The sequence below is a fragment of the Diplotaxodon limnothrissa genome, linkage group LG3 (genome assembly GCF_057381915.1).
Source record: "Diplotaxodon limnothrissa isolate DT_005_m linkage group LG3, D_limnothrissa_male_GT1.1, whole genome shotgun sequence".
NCBI lineage: Eukaryota > Metazoa > Chordata > Actinopteri > Cichliformes > Cichlidae > Diplotaxodon > Diplotaxodon limnothrissa.
In genome coordinates this window covers 56,576,076-56,581,291 of record NC_140598.1, presented here as the reverse complement: position 1 = coordinate 56,581,291, position 5,216 = coordinate 56,576,076, and positions in this window count along the sequence as shown.

Genomic DNA, 5,216 nt, shown 5'->3' with positions numbered 1-5,216 from the left:
CACGGCCGGCTCCCGTTGAATTACCCTCGCCTTTTCCCGTGTCAATATCCTTCCTGATTTTCATACATCAGTAAGAAATCTACATAGGAGTGCAAAGGGCTGACCAAAAAATGATGCCTTCTAAAGAAGCTCCGGCAAGACGAATGACTGTTAAAAAGCAATCAAGTGGTAGCAGCAGTCTGGGTGGTAGATCTCTGTAGTTTATTGCTAACGCCCGGTCACAGCACCTCTGCTGTTTAAATTATTGCTATGTAAATCACCTGAAGTGCTTTGGTATTGGAAAGCAGCAGATTTAAGATGCTGGTGCATGTGCTAAGTAGACAGTATCCCGATATTCGCCGAGGCCTCCATTTGAGGGACTAACTCCCGCTATTCATCAGCGTGTCAGTCTACCTCAAGCTGGCACTACATTCTCAGAAGTTCCCTGGCAGAACAAATGAAGTTCTCCCTGACTCACATATAAAATGCTTATTCTGTATTTCTGCAAAATGGATGTGAAGCATAGTGCCTGAAAAGTTCTGAACTACCCTGAAGTGGGAGCACTTTTACCTTATATGTGACAGCACTCGTATTCGTCCCAAAGAGATTTGCATTCAGGGTCCAGTGCATGCAAATCTTTCTGGGACCAGTGTGAATGCAGGTGCTATAAAACAATACCTGTAACAGTTTTCTTTGAATTGGGTTCCATGACATCTAGTTGCTACATTGCATGCAAAATAAGGGCTCCTGGTTAAAATTGCTGCTAAAAAAAATTGCAGTTTTCTGTCTGTAATGTATAAGATTATGATAGGAAATGGAGCCCCACCCTTATGAGCTGCAAAAAAAAACATACAAGTTGGATACATGTGTAAGCACAAATCTTTACATGAGTTGTCACTGTCCTCTGCTGGCTCTTTTACAGTATTACACCCAGAGAGTGAAAGCTTAAACTTTGTCTCATTGTTAATCACTTCCTGTTCAGAATTTCAACAAAGTGTAATTAAACTACTTCAGCCATTATTTCCCACCTTCCCTAACTATCACTCAGCCGCCAAGCGCAACTAATTTGCGCCGGAATCCGAGCTTGTGACTGTTAATGTGCTTATCACAAAAAACTCCATTGCGCGGATTAATTGCTTAATTGTTTAAAAGTCTCTGTTGTCTTTCCCGGCGCATAGGCGTTTTGTAATAGGAATGCACTCCCTTATTCCCCAGCTTATTTGTATTCCTGTGCCAGATATGGTGTGAAGCTCAATAGAGTTTTCTCCTGTTTTTTTCCCTTTCCCACCTATTCAAGGATCCAAATTGATTTCTCCGCAGCACAGATATATCGGTCATGACCACTGAAAATCTAAGGATATGGGAAATGTTGTCAGGTATGAGGTAACAGCTGTAGTGCCTGTATATATCACACAGTGTCGTTCTTTGCATTCGTTTTGGTAATTCTTTTGAGATACCGGGCAGTGGGGGGAAACAACACACATTACTCAAGGATCTGAGCCCCACTGGGTAGTTCTGCAGTTTCAGCAGCTGATATGAAATGCAAACATGCAAGGACGGAAGAACTCACGCCACCCCCCTTCCTTTCTCAAACACACGCCCCTCCACACATGCATCCCCGGGGCTTTGGTCATGAGGTTGCCTCCTTCCGTACCCAGACAGTCCCACAGTATAAACCTTCATTCACTCCCACCTCAAATAAGTAGTGAAGCGGATTTTCAGCCTGAGAAAATGCTCGCACGCTGTTAATAATCGACTGATTGCATTTAGATCATTTGGAACGTGACATATAATATCATCATTAGCCCAACCTATCAGAAACTCCTACTTTTGTCTCCTATATGCACTCTGTAACAATTACATATGGGTTTTTTTCCTCACCGCTCAATTATTGACAATGTAAATTGCTCAAACTCCTTATTTGATCCTAATCTGCTACATTTTAAAAGAGAAGAGAATCAATATGGTTGATTTAGTCAAAGGTCAGCAGTTAAAAATTAAAGATAACCGCCACTAGATTATTTGCCACAACAGTTTTATGCAGACACTGTAATGGTTTTCAGAAGCTATCGCCGCACTGAGGTTAAGTTAAAGTTAAATTAATGTTAAATCCCATGAGGAGTACTGGATGACTGCCATTAAACATTGAGTTATCCGGGTGAGCTTGGTTATCCTCAGGCTTTTCGTCTTGTGCCATCCATACATAAAAACCTCCCTTTGGCTTCATAGCCTGGAGCTCTGCTGTTCTGTTTAGTGCTGATTACCAGATTTCAGAGCCTGGCAAACTTATCGTTGGCATTTTATTTTGCTTGTGTACCGATGTAGTCCAAGTGCAGCCTCACAAAGTAACTAGCTCGGCTCTATAGACTCTACAGCTGTTATTGCATAGATGCCTCAAGCTGTAACGGGGTGTTCACATGGGACTCATTCGTAAAGGTGCAAAATACAGAGGAGGAAATGAACACGAGGACTCGGGGCTGGGATCAAATAAATGGCATGAAGGCAACCTGTGATGAAAAAGTGAAGAGGAATGACAAGCAGTTGCAGGCGTTGTCTTAGAGAAGAGGAGCGGGGAGGAGGAGACAGACAGAGAGGCTGACAGTCATATGAACCGCTGCTGTATAGCTCCCTCCTAATGACTCCCACTGCGCCATTTTTACCAAAGGCGGGGATTATCATTAAGCCCAAGTCACATCTTCTCACATGATCCTCCATCCTGCCCAAGGTTTACTCACACACACAGGCAGAGTTGTGAGCACACGAAGAATGGCAGCGAGGCAGTGCGAGCGTGAGCGGTGGTCACAGGACTAACAGAGCCTGGCCGCAGTTCATGAAAAAGTCATGAAATTTCTTTTATGTGAATTTTTCTTTCTTTTTCTTTTTTTCTCAAGACATTAAGCATGACCGACTTTTGATTTTAAAAGTGCCGTGTTGTTTGCACATTCTTTATTTTTTTTAACCAAACCCAGGAGTTTTAACCAAACAACAGTAAAACAAAGTCCACAGCAAGACTTCAAAAGTGATCCCAGAGGAGAGCGCAGCTGAGTGTGTTTGTCTTTTCCTAAGTGGTTTTGTTGCCTAAATCAAACCAAGAGTGAGATGGAAGATACACTAAACAGCAAGAGAAAACAAAACATGTAATGTAACGATAATAAATACAATCATTAAAAAAGACTGAGGTTAATGATCCGTGAAAAAATAAAGAAATAAAAATTTAAAGGCTGTTTCCCAAAGTGCCACAAGGCTCTGTTGGATATTTACATGTGGCTCACATAGCGAATCAGCCTGTTTGATTGATAGCAAGGATCAGCCAAAAGTGTTATTTTATGGGCATCTTAGTGATGTGATATCAATGTCAGCCTTTGGAAAATCTTGTCATACCCCTGATTTATCTTTTTCAATGTTGAGTCAATATATTGCAATACTGTGTAAGTACCAGTCATTTATCATTTAGTGTTTTGGGGATCTTTGTCATGTTGAAAAATGAAACCGGGACATGATTTATTTATTTTTTTTGTCCTCTACCAGTTTCCTCAAAGTTTTTTAAGGACATGCTGCACAACATAGTTTTCAGTTTATAACTCTTTGGGAAATGAATCCAATTTTATTTATCCGGTTGTTCAGTGATGACGTGACGAATCCTACTTCCGGGCCTAAAGTAGTCTGCGTTTAATATGGCTTTTGTGTTGTTAACATGTTTAATGTTATGTATTTTCTTCTATTTAATCTCAAAAAGCTCCTAAAACAGTCAGTGATCACTGTTGACCTCCCTCGGCTTTTATTACCGCTAATCATTTATTTAAGCTCAGTTTTTAAAACCTTAGGATGTAACTACAGCCCAGCCCATGCAGCAGTATATGAATGACTATCCTCGTATTGTGGATGGATTATCTCAGTTGTTCTCCTGGCTGAAGTTTGGTCCTTTTACAGCATCCTGCCATGCGATTACATTTGTTCCTGACCACGAGAACACTCATGTTAACTTTTATCGGGTATCAAAAAGTTAGCTTGTTTATATTATGCTAACATAGCTGTGTCGCTAGCGGTCACGTAGCACATCATTATATACCAGCTAGCCAAACTTCAGTAACCCTACAAACGTCACTGCTTTTTAGTTTTCTGTCTTCATTTATGTTGGAAGTAATAACAGAGCTGTACGTTTTAATTTGTTTCCAAAACCCCGCAGTCAGGACATGCTATATTGTATTTAGATAGAAGCTAGCGAACTAACTTCCTGCTAACTTCTAACTCCGTTAAATGTCATAAATTCTGTTTTCATGGATGCCTGGATGTTAAACTCAATTGTTACACCTGGTAGAGCAGAACGCTGATCATTTTATTAAAGATGAAAGACTTTAGACAGATTTTCAAGTCTCAGTAATGCCATAGTGATCATTTGATATATGGACCTGCAGCGGAGTTTAGGCCCAGACACGGCTAGTGACGTCAGACTTAACGACCGGATAGAGCACCGTTGATTTAAAAAATACTAATTTATGCCTGTCAGACTTTGCTATCTTTAGAATTTTTCATAGAGTCGACTAAAAAAATTGGAACAAATTATGTGTTTTTGCAACAGGCTGCTACTAACATAGTGTCAGTTAGGTGTAGACACCACAGCGGCTTATCTCTTGAGTTAGGTGCCTTTTTTTATGATTGAATGATTCGTAGGTCAGTGTTAAAGTGGCTTAACAAACAAAAAACATTCATCTGAAAATGATCAGGTACAAAGACTGGACTGAAAATGAGTGAAAGGCAGCCAACTGCCTCTGAAAGATCACTTTAAAAATGACAAGAAAGTTTGTTTCCTTCAAAGAAAAATATAAAGAAATGAAGGGTGGATCAAGACTTTTGCACATTATTGTACATCTGTTAAAAAGTAATTAATTTTGCCTATTTGGCAGTTTAATTAAGGCTAAACTGATGTCTTTGACAGACAGTAAAGACAAATAGTGAAAAGCTGGTGGCTTCTGTCCTGGAATATGACCTTAAAACACTGCAGTGCATTTTCAGGTCAATAGAACTTTGAATTATTAAACACCCATGACAATAAATCATAGAAAATTCATTTAGGGCAGATATAACACTCTAAGGTCAGAATAATTCATAATCATGTCTATTACAGTATTCATCTTGACTTTAAAAAAAAGTAGAAGATAAGAACGGGGAAAGAAATAATGTTTAAATGGTCCAAACAACTTTGCAACACTAACAGGCCTCCTTATAGTCCTCAAGGG